Source organism: Furipterus horrens, unplaced genomic scaffold (genome assembly GCF_987537825.1).
Source record: "Furipterus horrens unplaced genomic scaffold, mFurHor1.1.pri manual_scaffold_6, whole genome shotgun sequence".
Classification (NCBI taxonomy): Eukaryota; Metazoa; Chordata; class Mammalia; order Chiroptera; family Furipteridae; genus Furipterus; species Furipterus horrens.
Window position 1 is genome coordinate 3,264,893 of NW_028327176.1, and position 26,874 is coordinate 3,291,766.

General features: G+C 54.4%; 1 protein-coding gene and 1 pseudogene across 2 annotated transcripts in view; one reads left to right on the forward strand and one right to left on the reverse strand.

Moving 5' to 3' along the window:
• The window catches only part of ASAP2 (ArfGAP with SH3 domain, ankyrin repeat and PH domain 2), a 134,940-nt gene that overhangs the window by 4,919 nt on the left and 103,147 nt on the right, over nt 1-26,874 (forward strand). The window lies entirely within an intron of this gene.
• Nucleotides 508-25,685, reverse strand: LOC150005595 (nucleolin-like; annotated as a pseudogene).

The window sequence follows — 26,874 nt, forward strand, 5'->3', positions numbered from 1 at the left end:
TCTGCTTTCCTCTACACACACGCACTACGTGTGGGAAGAAATGGTTTGGTAGTGGGAAGAAACAATATAAATTCAAAATGTACAGATAAGGGTTATGTCTATCACTCATCTCTTTAAAAAGTTTATATGCATACTCAGTCAAAACCAGCAGGGGCCCTGGCCAGTGGCTCAGTTGGTTGGAATACTGTCCCCCACACCAGAAAGTTGCAGGTTCGATCCCCCGTTGGGGCACATACGGGAGGCAACTGATCCGCGTTTCTCTCTCCCTCTCCGCCTCCCTCTCTGTCTAGGATCAATAAACATATCCTCTGATGAGGATTTAAAAAAAAAAAAGAGCAGCAGGATACTTCCCTCGAAAAGTTATTTATATGGATTTCCAAGTAGACCACAGGAGTGTGTACTGTCTTGGAATGTCCTTGGGAGGCTCTGTCACTGATCAGGTAACAGAGTGAAAACCCCAGAGTCTGTCCTTTTGAATAGAAGAGGGAAAGACAGGAGTAGAAGAAACTATTCAAACTTTGTCTTCTTTCCTTGTGGCTTGTGGTCTCCTCCTCTTCCTCCACCTGCTCAGCCTCCAGAGCCTCCCTGGCCTCTGTCACCAAGCCACCTCTGCCTCCGCCACGGCCCCTGAAGCCACCTTCACCCTAAGGCTTGGCCCAGTCAGTCGAAAGTAACTTTGTGTCCATCCCTTTCCTTTCCTGTCTTCTGTAGCCTCCTTGGTAGCTTTGGCATCTTCCTCACTGAAACCAAACCCTTTGGGAGATCCAGTCTCCTGGTCGGGGACTGTCCTTGCCCGCACAGAGCCATCAGATCGCCCCTTTAAATGCCTCTTCTGTGGTCTCCTCAGACAGACCTTCGCCAGCATTGAGGCGCTGGGCTCTCGCATTGGAGGATCCTCTGGGTCCTTGCAACTGGGGCCCGGTGGCTGTGCCCTCAACTTCTCATTTATTACAGGAATTTAAAGCTTCTTCCGCATCTTCAAAGGAAGCAAGTTCCGAAAAGGCGTACCCTGTAGATTTGCCATTTTGGTTCTGGGGCACTTCTCAGATACTCCCTGAAAAGTTTCTTCTGTTGTACCGTAGGAGGGGTTGCTTCAAACCAGAGTTTGGATTCATCGCTCCAAGTGCTGTTCTTTCCACGTCTGTGGTCTTGACTTTGACCTTTCTCTCCAGTACAGGACAGGGAAATGGGTCACCCCTCTAGCTCCGTTCCCTGCTGTTCTTCCAAGGTTTGCGCTGCATCAGCTTTTATCTTGGTTCGTTATAAGCAGTCCCTTTACTCCCTCCATCCTTGCTGGCTAATCCGACCCCCACAGCCTCTACAAACGCTGCTTTTAATTCATCCTGAGTAACTGAAAAAGGCAGTTTTACCCAAACGTGTTCTTGCCTCTCGATCTTTTTCACTGTCTTTTCCCTTTGGTTTTTCTAGTTTAATTTCATCGCCAAAGGCTTTCTCCAGCAGATTCCAAATCCATGTGGCCAGACTTCCGAGATGCACCAACTCCGACATCCGCAAGGCCAGCTGGAGGGTGGGGCTGGTCCTGCCTCCTCCACGTGCTTCGTCGCGGCTTCTGGAACAGCTTTCGGTTTGGTCGTTTCCTTCTTTCCTCTTCTGTGTGCTTTTTTGTTGGGTTCTTCCTCCTCTTCACCGTCATCATCATCTTCCTCATCACTGTTTCCCTGCCTGGCATTCTGGCCATCCTTTCTCCCTGGGCTGGGGTGGCCGCGCCCTTGGCCGGGGTGGCTACCAGTGCTTTGCCCGGTGCGCCTGCCTTCTTACCAGGCGTGGCTGCTGCTTTGGCTGGTGTAACCGCTGCCAGTTTGCCAGGGGGACAACTGCCTTCTCGGCTGGTGTGGCAGCCACAGTCTTCTTCGTTGGGGAAACCATTCCCTTCTTCTCTGGAGGTGTGGTGTCTTCCTTGCTTTCTGTCTGAGGAAGGATATAACTTCCTCTCCACTGCTTTAAACTTCTTCAGACATTGCCTTGTCTTCACTGTGTTCTGCCTCCTGCGGAGGGGGAGCCACTTTCTTGGGGTCCCCTTGATTTTTACCAGCTGTCGCGAGCTTCACTGCGGTGACGGCCGATGACGGCGGAGTGTGCGGTGGGTCAGTGGCGCAGGTGAGCCCAGAGGGACTGCAAGACGTCGACGTGGCTGCTGGTACTGAAGGCGGGGGCACTTCCAAGTGGAGTTGATAATCACCTCCGTAAGCAGACAGTTAGGTGATGTGGCGTCCGGTAGTGATGAGCGCTTTGAAGAGACATTAGGCAGAATATGGGAACGGAAAGTGACGTGGGAACTCAGGGAACTGAAATGTGAGGAGGCAGCGTGAGAGCCGGCCTCGGATGGAACGAGGAAGCCAGCCAGGGAAGAGCCGGGATCCAGGGACTGCAGGTGACAAGGCGCTAAGACCTGAACCGGCTGGGGCATTTAGGGACAGGAGGACGGCCAGCCAGTGTTCCCGGAGGAGCCTGAGGGACGGGCAGGGCCCTATCACAAGAGGCCTTGTCCTGGGAGGGGGTTGGATTTTGTTCTGATGGGATGGGAACCTGCTGAAGGATTTGACTAGGAAATACCACGATCTGATTGACATTTTAAAATGTCACAGCGGTTGTTCCAGAGAGGACAGTCTAGCAGGACACGAGCGAGGGTTTGCAGGTAGACACAGCGGTCTGCACTGTTTCCCGGCAGGGTGCGCGCTTAAGATGACGCTGCGGTCCCGTGAGCATGTCTGACCCCGGAGCGCGGTGGAAGAGCTGTCCCGTCAGCCGCTGTTGGGGTCTCCTCTTCTCTGTTTCACATTTATTGGACACATCCTGTGTGCCAGGCATGCTCTGCGTTCTTTACACTCATTGAGTTATTACAAAACCATCGGCTGGCCCACAGAACCTACGCCACTCGACCAAGGTCACAGAGCTTGGAAGTGGGGGCGGGGACGGGAGAGCGGGTGTGCAGGCAGCCCCCCGCCTGTGCCCAGCCCGGGCCGCAGAAGGCCCCGCGTGGGCGCCTCTGTGAGCGTCGCGTGCTTTCACTGTAGTTTTACTGCGTTGTGTCTATTGCATTTCTCGAGTGGATGCTTCTGGGAAATCTCGCTGCCACCCTGTTTCCTCGCCGGTGCCTCTGTCCTTGTCCCTGCACCAGTGGTTCCCGCTCAGTGTCTTCCTCGCTCTGCGGCCAGGCTCAGCCCCGCGGAGCCCACTCGTTCCTGGAGGGAGGCCTGCCCTACTCTCACGGTTGTTAATGGTGTCCTCTCTGTCCGCAGGCTGAAGGCGGCCTTGTCAATGTGCTTTCACACACAGCCGCTGCCAATACGTCAGGTGGGCGACGCAGACAGGCCCTCTAATGAGAGGCTAGCCAGGCCATCAGGGCTGCGGGGCCTCATTCCCCCGCTTCTCAGAGATAATCACCTTCTTATTATCATTTTGGTTTGTTGGTTTGTTGTTTTCCTTAAATGCTCGTTAGGGTGGCTGACATTTCTTTGAGTCTTAAGTCTGTGTTAAGGACTGTGCTGCGCTTTGAATGGGTGATTGAATCCTCTCGGCCATCCTGGGGTCGGTCCTAAGGTCACCTCTGCACCACGGTTTGAGAAGGGAATCCCAGACAGGCGCCCCCACAGCCAGCCAGGCCTAGATCAGCACCCTCCTTGTGCCCTCAGGACATTGACTCCTGTTGGCCCGTCACTGACCCACCTGACCGGCTCCCGCTGACCTCTCGCTGCCGTGAAGAGTCCTCCTTAAGTGTCCCTTCGGTCTCTTCAGTGCAGGCTGGTCCCCATTGCTGCTGAGACTGTGTGATGGCCCACAAACCCCTGGGGACACATTCAGCATCAGGGGAGCTTATTAAGTGACCTTAACTACCTTGAAGTAAGTTAAAAGGACATGGGACCCCAAGGGCAGGCAGGCAGTGAGAAATCCTTGGTCCGCAAGCCTGCGTTTCGAGCAGTGGCCACTGAGGGCTGAGTCATGGAGATGAGGAGGCGTGTCTGGGCAGATGTGGCTGAGAAGTCAGCGCCCCGTTGGCAGTTAGGGGACTTCAGCGAGATTTCTGAAAGGAGAGATCCTGAAGCCCGGCCCTGTCACTAACCAGCTCCGGGTCCTTGGGCAGGGGACGTCCTGGGTCCAGCCTCAGTGGCTGAGGTGAACTGCAAGGCACCCCAGCTCGTGACATTGTGTCTTCCCTTTGCCTGACCGTCTCCCCTACTTTCTCTTCTTCTGGGCTGTTCATAGACACACTTTTAAAGAGGGTGGAGGGGAACATACACGTGGCCTCTTTCCCGCCCCGCTTTTCAGAGCCCGTCCCCCCAACTGGCCCCGGGGGCCGTGGGGTGGTTGGCCCTGAGCTGAGGTTTCCCTGGGTGCACGGCTAGGGTAAGTTTGGGACAGACGGGCTGTGTGCCCCATGCCACCCACCTTGAAGTGGCTCTTGCAGCCTGGGCTGCAGACTTCGGCCTTGATTACCTCTGTGCTGTGGCCTGCTTCTGGTGCAAAGCAGGTCGTGCTAGTGACCACAGGGGTGTGTGGCCAGCACATAACCCGAACTGTTGAACTTTAAGTAAACACTGATTCTCTTATATAAAGGACCTGAGAGCTTTTCCCTAGGGGTTGGGGGGAGCCAGTATTCTCAGCATTGGAAGATGTGTTCTCTGTGGGGAAGCCGTGATTTCCACGTTTGCTCTGTGGATTTGGCTCTTTCTGTGGGGTTAGGGCCGATTCCAGTTTTAATCGGGCCTCCGCTTTGCTATATGAGTGTCTGGTCTCTAAACGAGGGGTTGAGACTAGCTGATCTCTGGCGAGCCCCTCCCCCTCCCCTGAAAATCCCGTGGTTCTTTGTAGCACGCATATTGCGTTTGTAAGGGCTCTGGAGTACATGGGGGAGATAAAAGTCAGCAAGCAATGGCTAGTTTGTAATCCTGAAAAGAAAGTGCAGTTCTGAATTACATCTGCAAGTTGATTTAAAAAAACAAAACAAAAAACTTTCTATGGCTTCTCAAGGCACTTATTTTTATTATAATTGCTTTTCTAAAGAAATTGAGATACAATTTACACACCATAAAATTTACCCTTGTTAGTGTTTCATGCAGTATTTATTTTAGTACATTCACAAAATTGTTCAGCCGTCACCAGTACGCAGTTCCAGAACATTTTTATCACCCCAGGAGAAATCCCACACTCCTGAGCGGTCACTCCCCAGTGCCTTTTCCTCAGCACCCCCAGCTACCACACTGCTTTCTGTCTCTGTCTTCTGGACATTTTATAGAATGGAATTCACACGATAGAATCATACAGTCTGTGGCCTCGTGTTTCCGGCTTCTTTCACTTGGCATGATGTTTTCAAGCTTCACCCACATCATAGTATGAATCTGTACTTCGTCCCTTTCTCTGTCTGCGTAATATTCCGTCGTGTGGGTATACGAGATGTTGTTTATTTATTCATCAGCTGATGGACATTTGTGTTACCTTTCCGGTTTTTGACTGTTATGATAGTGCTGCTGTGAACATCCTTGTACAGATTCTTGGGTGGACCTATATTTTCAGTTCTATTGGGTGTATAACTGGGAGCGGAATTGCTGGGTCATATGGTGACTATGTTCATTGTCCAAAGAGGCTGGACCACTTCACGTTCTCCGCAGCAGTGGGTGGGGCTCCACCTTCTCCACATCATCGTCAACACTTGTTATTGTCTGTCTTTTGATTATAGCCACCCTAGTGGGTGTGACGCAGCATCGAAGGGACTTGGTTTACATTTCTTGATGGTCGATTCTTGGTGCTGAGCCTTGCTATGGCCATTTGTGTATCTTCACTGGTGAAATACCTTGCAAATCCTTTGCCCATTTTAAAATAGACTATTTGTCTTTTCAATGTTGAATTGTAAGAGTACTTAAGATATTCTAGAAACTAGACTCTTCTCAGATACGTGGTTTGAAAATAGTTTCTCCCATTTCTTGGATCAGCTTTGTACCTCCTTGGTGTTCTTTGAAGAACAGAAGTTTTTATGTCCATTTGCTTGAGATATTTTTTTTCCATCCCTTCACTTTCAGTCTGTGTAGATCGTTTGTTCTGAGGTGGGCCTCTTGTAGACAGCATGTATGTGGGTCATGCTTTCTAATCCATTCAGCTACCCTGTGTCTTCTGATTGGTGCATTTAATGCATTTACATTTACGGTTATTACCGACAGGTACTTATTGTCATTGTCCAAGAAGTTTTTAATTTTAAGTCCAGAATATTGATTTTTTTTCCTTTGGTTGGTTGTGCTTTTGCTGGCACGTCTACCAGACTCGTGTCTCACATAAGTCACAGAGACTTGCGTCTTTATTTTATTCTAAGGGTTTTATCATTTTAGCCCTTTCATTGACGTCTTTAAACCATTTTGAGTTAATTTTTTAATATGATGTGAGGCAGGGATCCAACTTCATTCTTCTGCAGGTGAGTATCCGGTTGTCCCAACGCTGTTGTTGAAAAGAGCATCTTTTCCTATTGAATTCTCTTGGCACCTTTAAGAAAAATCAATTGATCTTTGAAGTAAAGGCTTATTTCTGGACTCTCAACTCAACTCCGTTGCTCTTTACGTCTGTCCTTATGCCAGTACCATCTTGATTGCTGTAGGTCATGGTAAGTTTTGAACTAGGGACGTGTGAGTCCTCCAACTTTGTGCCTCTGCAAGATTATTCGGCTCTTTAGGGTTCCTTTTATTAAGTGAATTTTAGAATTGACTTGCCAACTTCTGCAAAAAGGTCAGCTGGGATTTTGATGGCGGAGTGTATTGAATCTGTAGATCAACATGGGAAGTACAGACATCTTAACATCTTTCAGTCAATGAACTTGGAGTGGGTTTTTTTTTCCATTTATTTAAGTCTTTAATTTCTTTTAGGAGTATTTTGTAATTTTCAGTGTGGAAATCTTATATTTCTTTTGTTAAATTTATTCCTAAGCATTTTATTCTCTTTGATGTTATCGTAGATGGAATTGTTTTCTTCATTTCATTTCTGAGTTGTTCATTGCTACTGTATAGAAATACAGCTACCTTTTGTATGTCGATGTTATATTGCCTACAATCTTTTGAACTTGTTTATTAGCTCTAGTAGGTAGGGTGTGTGTGTGTGTGTGTGTGTATTCTTTAGGATTTTTCATATACGAGATCATTTTATCTGCAACTAGAGATTGTTTTATTTCTTCCTTAACAGTTAGGCTGCTTTTTATTTCTTTTTATTGCTGAACTGCTGGATTAATCCTTCGTCGGCAGCCGTCGGCGGCGGCGGCAGCCGTCCGTCTCGAGAGACGATGGTGTAGCTTCTTAAGAGTCTATCTGCACCGCCGAGAATGGCTGTGCAGTCCGACTCGGGAGTGACACGGTATCTGTCTCCTCCCGTGTTGAATCGACATCTTGCGATGACGCTGGAGTGTCCTCTCCAGTGAAGCTGAAGCTACAGAGCCTGGGCAGGGTGATATGGAGGGTCTGCTGTTGCCCATGCAGCAGACCCCCCCTCTCTTCGCAGCTGAAGGGTCCAAGGGAAAGACGGAGTCAATACAGCTTGGCTTCAGGTGCGCCGCAGGAGTTGACGGTGTTGACTACAACGTCAAACCGCCTTAGGGACTCCGGCTCCGGATTTTCTGTCGGGGTTTACTCCCTTAGCCTTTCCCCTGAAGAGGTATGCCGCAAGGCAGCGGAGGTTTTTTGGAGTCAGAGTTTTCCTTCTCTGATGTGCCCTGACTGGAAGATCGAACCAGCGACACTTAACTCGCAGGCCGACGCTCAATCCACTGAGCCAAACCAGCGAGGGCTGGTGATTAATCCTTAATCACCTATAAATGCCCAGTGGGCTGCACAGTCTAGGGGCTCAGTGGCTTTATTAACTAATGGACTTTGGTATTAAGAAAATAGTTTGTATGTACAGCTGAAACTCCTTCCATTTAATTTATTTTGTTCCTTCTCATTTGGTGTCTATACTAAAAAAACTGGAAGATTCACCAGCCTGGCCTTTAGGTGCCAAGTATGTTAGTGACTCACTTGCGTTGGGAAGTTGGTTTCAGATGTGTGCCTCCCTCAGCCGGGGGTCCGGGGACGCCTGGGAGGTGTCTGTCTGGTCCAGAGCCCACCTCCGAACGGCCCATCGTGTTTGCTGGACAGTGTGGCTTCTTGGTGGCTTCTTTCTACAAGCACTGCCTTAATTTATCTGCCACCGAGGCCGCTCACTTCTGGCCAGAAGGTCATCACTCAGATTCCTGGTGTCCTGCTCGCCTCGTGCCTTCTCCTGTTTGTTTTCCTTTTGTGGCAAATGGGCTGAGGGGCGTGGGCTCCTTCAGGGCAGGGCTGGCGGAGCCGGGGCCTCTGCCCGCCGTAGCTGCAGCTTGCCAGGCAGGGCACGGGCGCCGTTCTGGAAGAGCTGCTGCGGCCGGATTAGCTGCCCCCGCGGGGAGGGCGCACCGCGACAGCCCGAGGTGGACAAGATGGCTCTGCCCCTTCCTCCTCGTCCCTCCTCCACGCGGCTGTTTCCGTCTGTCCCTCGGGGAGTGAGCTGCTTGTGCTGCCATCCGGGCAGCGCTCAAGGCTTTACATTCTTCCCTTCCTCCTTTCCCGGGCTCCGCTCCTGTCTCCACTCGCCGGGAAGAGCTCCCAAGCCTCGGGCCCGGCACGCTCGCTGGCGGCAGGAGGCTGCTCCAGAGGGCCTGCGGGCGGGGAGCCTTAATTCCGGATTTCAGGCCGGGCCTGCCTTCCTGCCTCTCTGGTCCCATCCCGTCGAAGCCGCAGCTTCAGTGAGGACAGTGACCGGTGCCTCCTTTCCGGCCCCCGCCCACCTCCCCCCCTTTCTCCAGAACTAGGTTCTTTGCCTGCCTTTTAACAAGGATTTATTATCTTCGGTAGCTGCGTTGTAAGGAGCTTAATTTTTGAAATGCAGTTTTCTTCTCTGTGGTCAAAGCAAACTAAAGGAGGTTTGATCGATCTCACAGCGGAATGGCTCTAGTCATGGCTGATGTGAAATCCCTCCGGGCTCCTGTTCTATGTGCTCTTTTAATTTGTGAGCCTCCTTGCGTCCCTCCAGGCTCTGTCCTTGAGGCCGGTGGGCCTGGTGGCTTCCCTTCCCAGGTCTTCTTCCTGCCCTAATACATAATACACTCTGAGTGGTGCAGGGAGCTGACCCTTTGTTAGAGCTGGGATTGGAATAATTAGGGAGTAACCTTGTCAGCAGATGAGTGTCTCAGGAATTCATTATTGTTCTTCCAAAAAATAAAAGTGCTATTTGGTTGAATAATTAGAGCCTTGGAACCTGGAAGTAAACAGAAAAGACAGGGTGCAAGAAGAGAACCCCGTTTGGTTCTCTGTGGCCTAACATCGTTCTCAGGGTCCTAGAAAAGGCTGTGCGGTGACATAGCAGCAGAGCCCCCAGGCCAGGCTGTGGCCGGCAGAGGCAGGAGGAGAGGGGGGGACGCAGGGACCCCGAGTGGCTGGCAGAGGCAGGAGGAGAGGGGGGGACGCAGGGACCCCGAGTGGCCGGCAGAGGCAGGAGGAGAGGAGGGGACTCAGGGACCCCAAGTGGCCAGCAGAGGCAGGAGGAGAGGGGGGGATGCAGGGACCCCGAGTGGCCGGCAGAGGCAGGAGGAAAGGGGGAGACTCAGGGACCCCGAGTGGCCGGCAGAGGCAGGAGGAGAGGAGGGGACTCAGGGACCCCGAGTGGCCGGCAGAGGCAGGAGGAGAGGGGGGGACGCAGGGACCCCTGAGGGTCGCATGTGGCCGTGGTGGGGTGTGCTTCTGATGTCTAGGTTGGTCCTGCAGTGGAAGCAGAGTCATTGCCCTTGGCCGTGGCGGGCAGTGGACCTTCCATGAAAACAGATCTTGAGTTTTTCTGTGGGATTTTGATGGGCCTTTGTTCACTGAGAAAGGTAATTTATGTGAACTGACTCCTTCCCTCGGTGCTGGCCCCATGTCCCTCAGGGTGGGGTTTGGGCCGTGCAGAGGGGTTCTGTTCCTAGGACACACAGACTTGCATGAGGACAGACCCGGGTCCCCAGTCTGCTGTTAAGGAGTTGGGGACCGGCAGCATCAGCCAAGTAGGCAGTTCTGGCACCTCCTTGTTGGAGTTAGGAAGCTTCCAAGTTCAGACTCCGGTTTGCTGTTGTTTTCCTCTTGGGCCCCGTCCCGCTGCGAGCGTCCCCGCTGTGATCGTGCCTGGCGAGGGTTAAGTATTACTTCTCCCTGAGTCCTCGGAGCTCCGCCTGGCACCCAGCACGTGGTTCTCGGAAAACGTGGACGGTGCAGACCATCTTTTCAGTTCTGTGATTTTCTCCCTTTCCCTGCGAAAGGCTGCTGTGTGTGCAGAACGCGATGTATTTGATTTGCAGAATCAAGGTTGCCATGTCATCCTTTGAAACGGTTAGAGGAACAGGAAAGTCTTTTTGTGAGAATTGAAATCTCTGCTCTATAAAACGTGCCGATTGAAATATAATTTCTTCATTGCACACACATTAATCATGACGTCTCCTCTGCCCCACCTTCCCCAACACACCCAGTCTGGCAGAACTGCTTTCTGTTCTGTGTCCTTAAAGCAATTCGTCTCTGACTGGCTTTGCTCATTGCTTTTTAATCCATCTGTGCATTGAGCCTTCAGTCCATGGATCGATGGAGCGGTTCATCTGTCTGTCTGTCTGTCTGTCCGTCCGTCCATCCATCCATCCTTGGGACAGACCTGGATGCCTGCTGCGCCTTTCAGCCCTCATCATAAGGCCACACGCTGGCCAAAGGGAGGGACCTGGTGCTGAGCACCTTGGATCCTGCAGCGCCGGACCCGCAGCCCCTGGTCGCAGAGAGGACTCTGTCCTGAGGCGGGGCCCCCGTGCGCTGTGGACCTGCTGCCTGCGTCTGTTGTCTTCCTTCCTAAAACCAAACTGTGGATTCCTGAGAGCAGGAGCTCTTTTTTTCTAATAATAAGCTATTGTTTTTATTTACACTTGACAATTTTCAAAACGCTGTTGGGTGGAGTGGGCCTTGTGCACGTTTACATCTCAGGAAACGGCCTCCCAGAGGTGCAGCGGCTTTGCAGAATACAATACCTGCTGGTCGCCCAGAGACTCGAACCAGGATCTTACAGCTCTCGTCAGTGCATAAACTTTCTGTTCCCTGGAGCCACCTGAGTACCTGGGAGCCACTCAGTAATTACCTTATTGAGTTTGCAAAGCTGCGTGGGCGTGGTATTTATGAGTCCGTGTGCACACATACAGGCTGTGTGCTTAGAAACCTGGTGCCGTATCTTTGTTTTGAAAGATATTCAAAGTGCTCTACATGCATTATTATGTTACTGTCTTTAGAAATGTCTGTAGAGACAGATGATTTAGAAATGTGCCCATTACTTTAGGAGAGAGTTAATTGTTCCCGTTACTGTTAATCCTAGTGGTATTAGCTGTTTCCGGGGAAAGGTGCTGTTTATTCGTGATAACCAGATAATGGCAGCAGGCCTGGAGAGGAAGGCCCAGGTGTCGCGAGTGCAGGTGTAATGATATAATTTACATGCAAGGGGGTATCTTTAATCTCAGGTTTTAAGAGCTCCTGAATCTCAGTATAAGGAGTAACTCATGTTACATCTGTGACGGGAGGTGCTTGGTGGCCCTATAACCCTGGAGACGTTGTCAGTCTTGAATTATTTATCATTGGAATGAAGTATCCTTTTGAGAGTCATATCTCCCTTCAGTGTTAACAATAGGTTTCTCTCACGTGTCATAGTGAGTATTGTACTTACTCTGTATTTCTTTTTTTACCTCCTGCCAATGCTCTTGGTTAACCTTGCAGAGAAGAGGCAGGGATTTTAGGGGGTAGCTGAGTGGTACCCAGGCTTTGAGTCGATCATCACATGCCTGGTTTTTATAGGGTTATCATTCCTTTTGGTTGCTGCATTTTGATATTTGACTTCAGGTCCCTTCTTTGGGGAAGGGGGATCGGGTGGCTGCGGGAAACAGAGTCCCTTTGGGGGCCGGCAGGCGGTGTGTCTGTGTTGGGCTGACAGGGTAAGTGGCACCCTTCCTCCCGAGCGGCGTGCACCTGTGATCGACGGATGAATGGTCTCTTGCCATCTGGCCGTCACCTAGACGGGCGAGACATGAGGTGCCATTTGAACATGGAATTTCTCAGAATCCCAAGGGAAAGCAGAGTGTTGTGTGCATGTGTGCACATGTGTGTGCATGCATGTGTGGGAGCCAGCACAGCCAAGTGCAGGTGGCGTCTGCTGATGCCTAATCTGTGGAGATGCACGTCTCTGTTGAGAAGACAGTATGCACGCCCTGCAGAGGGCTGTGCCACTGGGATTTCGGGGTTGTTGGCACGACTGGGAAGTGTGCCGATAGTCCTGTGTCCTGCCGCCTCCCCGTGACGTGTCCGGCAGCTCCAGCAGCAGGGGTGGGAGGTCCTGCGTCCTCCGCAGGAGCCCCGCCTGCTCCCCGCTGAAGGCCTGGCCTGTCTCCCGTGGGGGGGTCGCCGGCTGAGGGGGGGCAGGTGGGAAGTGGCCGGTCAGGACAGCGGGGGGCTGGCGGGGAGGGGGGTTTCAGTACAGAGGGTGGGCATGAGGCCAGGAAGGGAGCTCTCTGGGAGGACAGGTGTCATTGCCATCTCAGCATTGTGTCCCTTTCTTCCCCTTGGGCCGTTACATCTCAGATTCAGGGGTGAAGGTCCAGGTGGGTTCAAGATGGAGCGGTGGGGCTGGCAGCTTGTACTGGAGGGACGCCACTCAGCCTCGAGGGCGTGCCCGCGCTGGGCTTTGCCGTTGCTCTGGGGGCACTGGGTCAGGCTTGCTCAGAGGCCGCCACACCGAGGGAGCACTAGCCCCACCTGCTCTGTCCCTGGGGCCTGGTCAGAGGAGTCCGCCCCCCTGTTGACTAAGCAACCTGAGGACTGTGTCTCCCACCCTCACTGAGCTGGGCCCTGGGGGCAGCTGCCAGGAGAGGGGTATGTGACTGCCCCCCCCCACCCCCCAGACATGCTGCCAGCAGTACCTGGAGGGACAAACTAGGCCCAGCAGGAAAGACCGTCAGGGATATTTATGGAGTAAGAGATGAGAAATGGGAGCAGAAGGAGGTGACAGAGAGCATTCTGGAACAAAGCACTGAGCCTGGTGGCGGGGGTGTGTATGGGGGGGACAGGTGCTTGCAGAAAGCTAAGTCCTCGCAGGGCCGTGGAGGGCTGTCCCCTCTCTAGCTGGGTGTGGGGCGGTGCTGGGCCCTGTCCCTGTGTGTGGCATGAGGAGGGCCGTGGCTTGCTCTGAGGGAGGCGTTGGTTGGGAAGAGCTCCGTGAGTTCTGCAGAGGAGGCGTCCGTGTTTGCTTATCTGCATCACCTGTCGGCGGTCTTCTCTTCAGCGCAGGCGCTAGGCGGTTTACGAGTGGGACTAGGGCCCCGGATTTCTGGTTCACAGCCACAGTGTAAACAGATGCGTAAACAAGCAGTTACCATGTGGTGTGATGGATGCGTGTGAGACAGAGGCAGTCGCCATGGCAACGCCGGGTCACTCATGACAGCCTGTGGGAGGGAGCAGGCTTGCCTGGCCAGGGTCCTGTGGGCAGCCCGGGGAGGGAGGCATGGCACTGGGGAGCCTGCCACCGGGCAGGAGTGGGACCGTCACTGGGCTGGGCCCAGGGCCTGTGAGGTGTCTGGGACCAGCCGCTGCGCCGGGCTCTCCGGGGCGGTCCTGCAAGCAGACCGAGGTGCTCCCCCCGGGTAGGCGAAGGGGGGGCAGCGGGGTGGGAGCCGACGCCACTCCTAGTCCCCGCATCTCCTGAGCCCCTTGGGGCGGACGTCCGGCTTCCGTCTTGGCTGGGAGCACGGACAGGTGTGGGGAAGCAGGGGACATTTTCTCCACTTGCGGGAAGGTTCTCAGGAAGCCATCTGCGTCTTCAAATCACTGGGAAAGCCCTTCCCGTCGGCTGGGACCGGATCCGTGAGGGTTTTGCAGTGAAGGCAGCCGCAAAGGCCAGGCGCAGGGCCGGGTATCTGTGCCATGGAGCGCGGGCTGGGCGCTGAGCGTGCGATGGAGGCCCTTGGCATGTTCACGTGGCCGGGGACAGGCCGCCTTCTCGCCCCCTGCCAGCGTGAACACCTGCCCGTTGCCAGCGGGGAATCGCTGCCGGGCTGGGGCCGCTCTGTGGTTACTGTCGGTCACTTTCCCTAACCAACCACTTCCTTCCTTTCCTCCTTACTCCAGCCTGGGCGAGAGGACTTCCTCTCTGTCCGCAGGACAGGGGGGCAGGCACTTCTTTCTGCTGGCAGGGTTTCTGGTGGGACTCTGGCCCGACGGGTCCCCCGCAGGGAGCAGGTGGCAGCCCCCCGCGGGCCCTGCTCTGGGTTTGCAGGCTGTCTGTCTGTCTTCCTCTCCCTAACGGAGCTCCTGGCTCCGGACTCACGTGAAGTCACGTCTAAGCTCGAGTCCCAGCTGCGAAGGGCGTCGCGCATGGGGCAGGGAGCCTGGGCTCTGCACAGACTTGGGTTCAGTCAAGAATCAGGCCTGCCGCCCGCCCGGCACAAAGCTGCCTCCTCCCGGAAGCCCAGGCTCTGCCTTGTACCTGTTCAGACACCGGGGTGCCTGCCTGGCTTGTGTCCCGGGAGCACCTGTCCCCACTACCCACCCCTGCCCTGCCCTTGCCGCCTCCTGCCCGCTGGAGGACCGTGTTCCAGCTCTGAGACGCCCATGGAGCAGCGGGCCAGCTGTCCCTCTGGCCCTTGGGTGTCCTCAGCTGTGTCTCCCGTATCCCCCGTCTGGCTCTGCTGACCAGACACTCCCACCCCGTGCCGTGCGTTGCCTTTGCAGACTTCCGCGCTTGAACGTCACACTTGCCCCCGCCGGGGCCGGGGAAGGGCCGGTTTCCGTTCACCTTCCAGCAGCCTTGACCTTTCCGCTGCAGGTGAGAGGCAAGGATGGCGCGCCCTGCCCTGCGTGAGCCGCCTGCCTACAGGGCCCGTCTCCCTCTGGGACGTGATGCCAATGAGTCAGCGCGGCCTGGAGTGAGTCAGCAGCCCTGATCTCCCTGGCGCTGACGTCTTACCCCTTCTTCCAGCCACACCCCTCACCCTGTCCTTTTATCAGCTGGATTACCCAACAGCCTCTGCACCCCGCGCTTAGAACGCACGGATGTCTGCCCTTACCTTTTAGCTGATGCCCAGGCTCCCTTGGCCCGCTGGCCCTGCCCGCCTCTCCAGCCATCTCCCACCCTCCCCACCGGCCACACTGAGCGCATCACGCCGCCCCACGTCACTGTCCTTTCCCGCGGACCATTCCTCCGCCAGAGAGCCACTGCTCTGGTCTCTGCAGCACCTGCGATGCTCGTGAGGGGCTCCCACAGACAGGAGAGGCCCTCCTCCTGGCTTTTCAGAGCCACGCAGGGACCTCTCCCAGGGCCAGCCATCCGCCTGTGGGTCAGACTGTGACCTTCAGAGTGCGGCGACCTTGCTCATCGGACCATTCATTGCTAGGGTCCTGTCCACATCCCCTTGAGGAGGGGCACTGCATTGACTTCTGTCACCTAAACTCCCTGTCCTGCTCCCCGCTGGCCACACTGCCCCCTGGCTGCGCTGTGGGCACATCGGGTCCTTCAGAACGTGGCCTGGCTGTGCCTTCTGTCCAGGACCACCTTCTCCTCCCAGGCAGCCTGCACGGCACTCTCAGCTACCTCTCTCAGGCAGCCCCTTCTCCCTGCACAGACCACGTGCTCCCTGCTCTCCTGACCCCTCTTTTCCCCACAGCCCGTGTCACCCTCCCCTAGTACCTGATTGACTCATTCCAGTTTTAGCTTCTCCCTCCCCTCCCCCCCACAGGACTGTAAGCTTCACGGGGGCAGGGATTTTTGACTTGTATTTAACGATGCATCCCCAGCCCCCAGAATTGTGCCCGGCACATGGTACATGCATAATACATGTTTGTTGAGTGGAATGAAAATAGCCAACAGGTATAGCTGAGATTGCAAGTTCCAAGGGAGCTGGTGCGAATGGGTTTATGGAAACTTTGTTTCTCTGGCCCCTGGTGCGAATGGGTTTATGGAAACTTTGTTTCTCTGGCCCCTGGTGCAAATGGGTTTATGGAAACTTTGTTTCTCTGGCCCCTGGTGCGAATGGGTTTATGGAAACTTTGTTTCTCTGGCCCCTGGTGCGAATGGGTTTATGGAAACTTTGTTTCTCTGGCCCCTGGTGTAAATGAGCTTATAGAAACTTTGTTTCTGTGGGGCTAGGAAGAGGCTTGCTTCTTAGAAGGCCCCGTTTGAAAAGTTGAATTAGTGAGTGTTGTTGACACTTTAAAAAGGAGGAAGATACTTGAATGACTGGGTGGGTTAGGAAGCACATCATGACCTGGGCTGCAAGGGGTGCTGTCACCTGCCCCTCTGGGGGAGGGGACTCCAGGTTCCCTGTGTGCCCAGCTGCAGCCTTGGCCGGGACCTGCCTCCAGCAGGGCTCTGAGGATTGATTACCTGTGTATTTCCGATTGCTGCTTATTAGGAAATGAGGCTGCCAATCTGCGCTCTTGTTTTTGTTTTTTTACTCAGTGGGACCAAAGTAGCTTGGCAATAGAGATTCAGAGGCTTTGAAACTCTCTGACTCATCTAATTATTGTCTAAGAGGGCTGGGAGGTTAGCCCCCCGGGGCTGCTTTGGCGATAGCGATCTTGTCCCTATGACAGTTATCATGAAGGATGGCATTGTGTTGGGGCTTTGAAGAGTCTCTCAGATAGCACAGGAATTGCGAAGCCCTGCTTGCCACCTGCCCTGTCACCCTGGCTCCTGGTGTGCTGTAGCTCTGTCTTGTGGGACTTTATTTACTTGTTCATGTTAAGGCCTCCAAAATAAACATCCTTAGAATGGATCCCCAGATGACAGAGTTAACTCAGTGAAAGGCTTTTATGCTTCTTCTCCTCCCTCCACCCCGCTTTTGCAGGCCCTGGTAGTTCTTTGGTGTGTATAACCTCTTGTCAGAAACAGGTTTTTATAAATTCTTCAGACTCCAGTCTTTTAGTAGCACTTCTAAAATTTGTGTGGTAGCCCAGGACCAGTGTGCTTACGAGGAACGCACAGGCGGGTGAGACACGGTCCTTTCCCAGGTGTGCGTGCTACACCTGCGTCTGTGCGATGAGCAGAGCATCTGCTTTGAACACAGTTGGATCTGGACTCAAGTACTGATTTGACCAATTAATACCTGTATGGCCATGGGCAGATACACTGTTTACTTACTTTTATTTAACAACCACTGATACAGTGCTTGCCATGTGCCAGGCCCTAAGTGCTTAGCCCAAGTTAAATATTTAATCCTCTGACAGCCTGTGGGTAGGTTCTGTGGTCGCCCCGTGTTTAAAGCAGAGGAAACTGGGGCACAGAGGCAGGCTCTTTCCCAGGATCATGCAGCTGGAGGTAAAGCCAGGGTTTCAGCCCCGGCGGTTGGCTTGTGAGTCCCTGCCATCTGTCCCTTTGTGTGCTGCCTTTCAGCGTTCTCAGCCTGAGCTTCCGGAACCCGTAAACTGGGAGAACTGATAATACTGCGTAGGTCCGGGACCAGCGTGAGGATTAAATGAGGAAAACTGTAGCCCAGAGCCAGTGACCCAGCGGGGGCTTGTGGCAGCTGGCGCTGCTGGAGTCTCCGGGAGGGAGACCAGAAGCCCACAGATGGCCCCGATGCAGGGTGGCGTGCGCTCAGCGTCCTGCAGAGCACCGGTGACCGAGGTTGCCTCCTGCGGGCACTAGGAAGTCCTGAGCAGGGAGGAGGGCCCATGGCTCACCATCTGTGAAGCAGGTTCCAGCCACCAGCTGGGGCTCTAATCTGTTAGAGAGGCCAGGGTCTGACCAGATGGGTGGGTCTGGCAGGTGCGGGAAGATGGATGTGTTGGGGGAGGGGGGTGTGTCCAGTGGGGTGGCCTCGGGCTGAGCAGGGGCAGAGCGAGATGACAGCCCAGCCAGCACTTGGGGCCAGGTGCCAAGGGCCCACTTCCGGCCTCGCAAAGGCCCTGTTCGCTTTGCATGTTGTCTTTTTGTTCTGTGTTGAGAAATTCTCTCCCACACCTTCCTTCCAATGGATTTCTAGAAATGCCCTGTTTTTCATGACTCACTGATTGGACATCCTGTTTGGGGAAGTGTGGAGGGAGGAACTTGAGAATGTGTGGCGTGTGCTCCCCTCCCCCACCTCGCGGTGGGTGCAGGCCAGAGCAGGCTCTGCTTTTCTGCTCCCCCAGGAAAGCCCGGTCCGCGCCCTGCCCTGAGGCTGGCTCCCCACGAGCTGACTTCCTCCGGGTGCTTTGCTGCACCCCCTGCAGGAGTGCTGCCCCGACATTTCCCCTCTGTGTCCTGGGGGTGGGGTGCGCGCCTGTGGAGCCGGGAATTAATCAGACGGGAGCTGGGGCCCGGGGCCTTGGCCCCCGAGTGAGTTAGGTGTCCTTGTGAACCAAACAGGGGTCTGTTTGCCTAGGGACCTGGGTGGCGGGGAGGGGGTCCCGCCAGGCGCTCTGGGCGAAGTGCCTTTCAGAGCCTTCGGAGGGGCAGCAGCGGCGGCGCTGGCCGCGCCCTGGCGGGCCCCTCGGGGCAGACAGAGCACACAGTGCGGGGCGTTGGCCGCTCCCTCGGGACGGTCTGAGGTGACGCTGGCATGATGCTCCTGCCGTGGTTACTCCCCATCGTGCTTGTCCTAACAGGGGCCGGATGTGTCCAAGCACCGTGCATGGTTCCCTTCGGTACAGCCCGAGGCCCCGTGGCGGGCTGACTGGCCCGCTCACTGCGTTAGGGAGTGACAGGAGAGAACACCAGGAGAGGGCTACCTGCGCTGGCGGCTCTGGGCTGGGGACAGGGCGGAGGTGGGGCCCAGGTGGGCGCTGGGGCATGGGGTTGGCCGGCGGTGGGGGCAGAGTGATGGGGACATTTGTGAAGCTAGTCGGGCTGTTTGTCCGAGACTGGGAACTCTGAGGGTGGCCATGGGGTGGTGGTACCTGGAGAGCCTTTCCAGAGGAGGAGGAGGCTGGGGTGCTTCCCTTGGACGGGGAGGGCGGTGGGATGGGCCTAGAGCAGGGCTGCCCCACCTATGCAGTCTGGCCGCCCTAGGGGCTTCCGCACGGTCCGGGGTGGGTTCGAGCATCACCGCTGGCGGAGGGGGCGCTGCTAGCACCCGGCGGGTGGGCGCTCTGCGCTGTGCGGGACAGGCCCTGGTGCCGGGTTAGAGCCCGGGCTGGGAGGCTGTGAAGGTGCCGGGAGGCCCGGAGGCTGCGGGGCCCAGGTCCTGGTGAGCGGAGCCTGATGGGCCTGAACTTCTCTTTCGTTCCGCGGGACAGAGGTGACTTAGAAATTTGCATAAGCTGACGCGTAGGCAAGTGCCAGGAAGCACAGATGGTGATCTCGGGGCGCCCAGATAGACTGAGTCAATTGAGATCTTCAAAGCGTGGCGTTGAAATGCTGATCCTCTCAGACTCCGGACGGGCTCCCCCTCCACACGTGTTGCTTTGCTGCCCTTTAACCTCACGTGGGGCGGGGTGCCGCGAACCCCTTCGGGGGCTGTTCTGACACCTTACTTTCCTGAGGTGCAGATTGATGAAGTGAAAATGTCCTTAGGACGGCCATAAAGAAAGTGAATTTAATTTACTTTTATAATCATCTCTACTAAAAAAACCCAACTTAATTTAGTGTCTATAAGAATAGACTTTCCACTAGAGAGTGAGAGGGAAATTTAAAGATTGAGGGAGTTAAAAAATAAATAAAAAGCCACCTATTACCCCATCGTTGTGTGTGTGTGTATGTGCATAGATTGGTGTGTGTGTGTGTGTGTGTGTGTGCGCGTGCGCATGAAACACACATACCATGCCTCTTGCTCTTTAAAATAATGCCCTGCCTTTAGAATTTAGAACTATAATTCATTTCCAGCACAGTTAAAAAATCCCCCCCCCCCCCCCCCCCCCGCTTTTCTTTCTCTTTCTCCTTTCCTGTGCTGGATGAAAGGTGTTTATTTTCTGCTGAGGGTGTGTTGACTTCTGGTTTATTTCTTCATTAAAGTTCTGCCTTCAGCTGAAGAGCTCAGACTGCATCTTGGCCATGGTGGGGGTTGTGGGAGGCTTTTCAGGCAGCGGGACCGGGCAGGATCTGAGTCCGGAGGAGCCCCTGGAGGCTGGGAGCGGGAAGGACAGGCAGAGGGGCCAGGGAGAGGTCAGGCAAGGGCTCCAGCCGGAGGGGTGAGGCCAGAGCCCGGGCAGGAGCAGGGCGGGGGGAAGGAGGGCCAGAGTGCAGAAATAGGCAGGAGGGATGCGTCTCAATGACCTCTTGGCTCTGGGGGCTGAGGAAGGGAGGAGAACCCAGGAAAACACCCAAGATTCTGACTGGAGTGGGTGGAAGCTTGTTAATACTGCTGTCTGAGGCTGGCTTTTGAAGAGTGGAAATGGAGACGTTTTCCCAGTCTTGAGGCTGGATTGAGACCTTTCTCAGCTGCATTGCAAACTTTAGATAGGAACACACTTGATATCTTTGGAGCAATCAGGACAGCTCTGCTTCCCTTCTGGAATTTAGGGAGCATCTGTGTGGCCTGCCTACCGTAGGATTGGATGGCTGGGCTCTGAGCCACCGGGACGGATAGGAACCAGCCTGACCCAGTAAAGCACGCTGCACACAGTAGGCTCAGTGTTCTGCCCGAGAACAACCAATAGACAGCCAGGTCTCCTCCCGTTCAGGCTGCGTTTGCAAGTATGTTTATTCCGATGTGAAAGTGAACAGTAAGGTGGGGAAGCTGAGGGTGAGTGGCATGGGGTCTCCTTGGCGGTTCCGTGGGCCGGCGTGCAGCCAGCTCACTTGTGGGTGCTGCCTGGGGTTTTCCCTCTTCTGCAATCGGGAGGCACCTCAGGGGGCTGTTGAGGAACCCAGGGCCCGGCACTTACTAGGACTGCTCCCCGACAGGCTGCTCAGGGATCTCTCATTAATGGTGCACATAATCTACACGTCCAGATTGCCTGGTGCTGCTTTGTGCTGTTCTGGGCTTACCAACTCCCCTCCCCTGGTCTTTGGTAGAAACTTTTGTGTTCCCGGCACAAGTCTCTTCCTCTTTCTGGAGCCCCCCTTTCCCCACCTGAAACACCCGTGGCTAGACCAGGGAACCTGTCGGAATTCGACAACCTCGGTGCTGCCATTCTGGGATTTGTCAGCAAATGTGTGTGCAGCTCTGTCGGGCTGCGGCCTCCTTCCCTTCATAAAGCTGCCCTTCCAGGCTGCAGAACCCTGACCGCCTTCTCCGATCTTACGTGGACGCTGTTCCAGCCTTGTGTTCCTGCAAAGGTCCCTCTCCGGGGCCTCCTCTGACTTACCACTCAGGATCTGCCCCTGAGACAGGAAACCACAGCCTGGAAATGTTTCCGGCCCAGGAGTGTCATGTTTGTGGGGCGGGGGGGGCGGGCTGGAGGGCTGGCTGCACCTGTGAACCACAAGGAGTCAAGTACTAACATCTACAAATGGATTGCTTTTAAGGCTACAATTCAACAAACTCTGACAGATGCCACCACATCATGATACAAAACATTTCCATCACCCCCGAAAGTTCCCTCCTGCTTGACACGAACTAACTGGTGGTCTGGTCGCTTTTTCGGTAAATTCCTTAGTGTTTTCCACATAGATGATCTTGTCAGCCGTGAATCCCAAGCTTAGCTCCGCGCCTCCCAGCCCGTTGGCCGCTCCTCGTTCTTGCTTTCTCGCGCCATCCAGGGCGTCCAGCGCAGCTGTGGGGGGGGAGTGGACGTGCCTGTCGGGTTCCTGGTCTTCGGGGACGGCATCCAGAATTTCAGAATTGAGTAAGACGTTCGCTGCCGGCGTTTTGTACGAGCCCTTTATCGGATTCTCTTCTATTTCCAGTTTGCTGAGAGTTCCTGTCATGAATGGGTGTTTAATTTTGTCAGATGCTTTTCTGCATCGATGGGAGTGACCATATGGTTTTCTTTTTTTAGCTGGTTAGCGTGGTGAGGTACATCCCATTTTTAACGCTGTGACGCCTTCTGGGTGGGGTAAGCACAGATTTTGTGTCATACTGGGACTTGAGGGAAGCTGTTCTGCACGCTGTCGTAATCCTGTGGTACATTCAGAGCTGACAGCCATGACTGTGCACAAATGGCCGCTCCCGGGGTCTGACCTGTGTACGTGTGACTCTGCTCACCTCTGCGATTTCATTGTATTTTGGGTAGAGCGAAATGGTGTGTGGGTGCGTGTGTGTGTGTGAATGACAACAGACTCTGTGGCCTTTATTATAAGCCAAACACTAGACTCCTATGACCTCTCAATCCTCATAACAGCCCAACAGTGCGGGTACGTTTCCTTCATTTTACAGATGAGGGTGCGGAGACCCTGCTTCCCGGAAGGTAAGAGAAGTAAATTCCACTTCACCTGCCGTTCGCTGAGCACCATTTATATGCCAACCATTCCGGCCCGTCTCACTGGTACAAAACATTGAAATGGGCAGGATCCTCAATTTTAGAGGAGAAGATGCTGACCGGTCAATAACTCTCCCAAGGCCCCGTGCTGCTGAGGAGGAAGGCCAGGCGTGAATCCAGCTCTTCATGGCCACGTTGAGTTCTTTTTCCTCTGTTAGTACTTTGGGGATGGTTTATGGAAAGGAGTTAATTCAGGATGAAAAATCAGACAATTTCCTAGAACAAAGTAGACAAGATTTTCACAGTTCATCTTCCTAGACCTCTCTGAATATCAGAATGAGTACAAAAGTACACTCCAAAGCTAAACATTATTAGCTCACATATTCATTAACACCTCAGTCTTCTCTCTTCACTCGGCATATGTCCAGGAAGGAACTGCACTGTAAGTCAGGCAATGACGTGGCAGAATTTCGGTTGAACCGTCACGCATGTAAAGCACTGATTCTGTATCTCCCTAATGGTTCTCAGGGAGCGATTCTTTGCTGAGCCATCGCCCATGGCCGCAGTGACTGAATTCCTTCTGCATACTTGGAGTTGACTGTACGCATACATGCGTGAAAGCAAAATTGATTTCAGGAAATGCTCATGCCTCAGCAAACAAATAAAAAGGTGCCATAATTTTCTTGTTTTGGACGTGCATACTTTCCACTTGGCTAGAGCTTGCTAAGCACCTACTTCATGCCAGACGCCGTGCCAAGTCTAGGAAAGGGAGGGGGGGAGAAGGAAGAACTTTGTGACCCGGGCCTCGCAGGACGGGTTCATGGGGTGGACGAGAGGGCTACGGGCCTGGCAGTGAAGGATTCCCTGGCTGCGTGTTTTAGGGCCCGAGTAAGTTCAATGTGCAGGGGAGCCTATTAGACAGACTCAGAATTTTGTTATTGGATGGACACGTGTGAATTTCAAACCCTGTTCCACTATTTGGTAGCTCCGTATTTCTGGGCAGGTTGGTTGACCTTTCTTAGCCCTCGTTTCTTCATGTAAAAAAAAGGAGGAGGTGAGGGTACAAGGTGTATTTCAGGTGTTCAGCCTGTGTGTTTCTTGTCTTGGAAGCGAGGCCAGTGGCGTGTGCTCTGTGCTGTAGAGAAGCTTCATTTTTCTGGCCAGACCGTTTGGACCGCGATCAGTGGGAGCACGCTCGGGCGGCTTCCAGATAGCATCTAATCTGGCCTGGACCATGGGAAGTGCAGGTTCGGCCTCTGGCTGAGACCGGCAGGCGCTGTCTGGCGCCGTGCCCGGCACCCCGCATTGGCTGCGCTGAGTCAGTGTTTGTTGAGCAAACGCTCTGAGGTTTTACAGCGATTTCTGGCCACCTGCTTCTAAACGCCTTTTCTTCTGGGAGGGCGCGCCCTCGGGAAGTCTGTTGCCGCCGCCTTCAGAGGCCCGGCGCTGTCCAGCCTGCGGGACGAGCGTCTTGTGTTGAAACAGAGTGCGGCTTCTCTCTGAAGCTTTTGGGGAGAGGTGCTGGAGGCCAGAGCACTGTTCACAGGAGGGGACCCAAGGCCTTTGCTCCTGTCTACCAGGCCGGGCTCAGGGAGAGAATCCGTGGCTGATGGATGTGGATGTTCTTTCGCTCTTTCTCATTTTCTTCTCTGCTCTACCTTTTCTTCCTTTTCCTGCCCCCCTTTTAGATGGAAATCACACTCCCCAGAGCCGCGTGGTACTGGGGGCCCAGCTTTTGATTGTGCGGTGGCTGTCACGTGAGACTTGTCACATGTGTTCAGACCATCAGGTGTGAGTCCTTGGGGAGCCTTCACTCCCGTGTGTATATAACTGAGGCCCAGGGACATGAAAAATAATTGTTTGCTCAGAAAAGGAGCACAGGCCGTCTCGTGTGCTTTATTTCGGCCTCCCCTGAATGGCGGCCTTATTAATGGAGAGGAGGCGTACGGATTAACAAAGGCTTGTACTTCAGTTCCTAAGGATGGCAATGTCTCGCCTTCACAGGCCTTGGTCAATTCTTTACGCCGCACATTTCTGTTCACGGAATATAGTCACGGTGCAGGAACTCGGACGGAAAATGTGACTGAATCACGGAAGGGACTGTTAAAATATTTTGTTCAAAAGCGTCTGCTTATTTTATGTCATGCAGATGAATTTAATTAAAATACTTTCAAGATCTAGCAGTTCTCTGGAAAAGTCAAAGCTGTATTCCATCGTGCGGGGCGGGGTGGGGGGCGGTGCTGGGGAACGAGGCAGCGCTTCCGCTTCGAGAAGCAGGAGCTGGTTTTGTTTTGACCAAGGCTCATTTGAAGCAGGATGGACATGTAACCACCTCACCCTGGTGTGCGTCCATCCGTCCATTCATTCACAGGCTCACGTACTCACCCAGCGATGGGCCTGTGTCCTGTGCTCGTTGCTGAGGGTTCTGTAAATAGGCACCTTCCAGGGACCAGGGTGGTAAAAGGAGCCAGCAAATTGCGTCCCCTCCCCCCCCCACGAGAAGGTAGTGCACTGTGTTAGTTTTTACAAAGCAGGGATGTGAAGTTTCCTTTCGGGAAGGCATGGAACATTTTCTTTTATATAAACTCATCCATAAAAACCTTTGATTATGTTCAGGCCTTCAAAAGTCGAGCCCCTTAACGAGCCGTTGAGGGAGGGTTCATTTCAGAGGCTTGATTTTGGAATACCGAGAGGATGTTCACCGACACAGGCCCGCGTCGAGTTCCGGGGCTGGGTGACGGCGGGGGAACAGACAGCCCTCCCGAGAACACGTCCGTGGCTCCCAGCTCAGAGCACGCGGTGCCGCTGACGCTCGTGGGAAGGCCTGACGGCGCCGTCCGCTGCGGCTGGCTCTCCGGCCTCGGGGGCTCTGACAGCTGCGTGGTTAGGGGACGGAATTACTCACTGGGCCTCCCAGGCGTTGTGCCGTGCAGACGATGCTTGAGGACCGTGCCCCCTCAGATGCTCGGCCAGGCACCCATTAGAGGTTATAGACAGAGCAGGAGGTGAATTCAGCTGGACTTCTTCACAGTGTCATTGGAACGTGGCGGGCTAGGAAGGAAGCGTCCCCGTGGGTCCTTTGTCAGGCCTCACGAGCGAGCAGTGCACACGTGGCTGCTGAGTGGTGACGGGGCCCGTGAGGCCGTTGGCACGCAGCCGGCCGTCCCTGAGCACCTGCTGTGGTGCTGAGCCGGGCCGCCTGGTTTGCGGGTGAGCTTTCCGGGGCGGCGGTGGGGCGGCCGTGGCCACTGTGTGTCCCCCACTCTGCAGCGCGGTCGGGGGATCAGCTGCAGCGCTGCATGGCGGATCCGCCCCCAGCCCGCGGCAGGGGGCCCGGGCTCCGTACAGGGCGGCGGTCATGATGCTAATACAGTCGTTAACAGAGATTCCAGGAACTCTGCTCGGTGTGCAATACGCGGAGCTGGGACCGTCCCTTGTACGAGCTTCTGGCCTCTGGGAAAGCCTGGTCACGCCTTTGTTGGGGGGACATGTTCCCGTCCTTGGGTGACTGTGGTGTGGAACCTTGAAGTTGCTGCTGCAGAGGGTGGGGTGGCCAGCGGCCTGCAGGGCCCCCTGGGCTGTCCGCTGTGCTAGGAATGGAGCCTCCTGTAAGATCCAGCCCTGAGAGATTAGTCACGTCTATTTTGGATCTTTTCTCAAGTGATAAGAGTTCCCCTTTATAACACACACATAGTTCCTGAGATGCTTTTGCACACGTTCTTCAAAGATCACCCCACGTCTCCCTGACTTCTCTCTCTAAAGCAGCACTGCTCTCCTGCCCTGGCCGGGAGCTCAGCTGGTTGTAGCGTCACCCATACAGCAAAGGGTTGCAGGTTCGATTCCTGGTTAGGACTTGTGCCTAGGCTGTGGGTTCAGTCCCCAGTTGGGGTGCGTACGGGAGGCAACTGATCAATGTTTCTCTCTTTTCCCCTCCTCTGTCTCTCAAAACCATATACTTGGGTCAAGATTTAAAAAAGGATACCAAATAAGTAAAGTAAAGTACACCACCCCTCTTCCCGGCCTATGTGTTCTTTCAGTCAGAAAACATTTACTGAGCACCTGCTGGGTGCTGGCGGTGCCAGGGGCCTGCCTCGTGGAGCTCACGTTGTCCCGCTGTCCTTCGTCCCAGCAGGTCACCCTCTGACGTCACCCGCTCACTGCCTGTCTTGCCTGGAACAAGGCTCCGTGCTCCACGAGGGCAGAGCCTGCCTTGCCTGTTTTTGCCACCAGAACTGTGGTGGGATGTGACTGGTCCCAGTCAGTATGGTGTTGTGGTGGTTTGGGGCCCAGGTACAGGACAGGTGCACCGACGTCTGATTATATGATAAAGCTTTAAAAACTAGAATGGAGGCCCTGGCTGCTGTGGCTCAGTGGACTGAGCGTCGGCCTGCGAGCCAAGTGTCGCTGGTTCGATTCCCAGTCAGGGCACATGACTAGGTTGCACGTCAGGTCCCCAGTTGGGGGTGCGAGTGAGAGGCAACCACACAGTGATCTTTCTGTCCCTCTCTTTCTCCTTTCCCCTTTCTCTAAAAAAATAAATAAATAAATA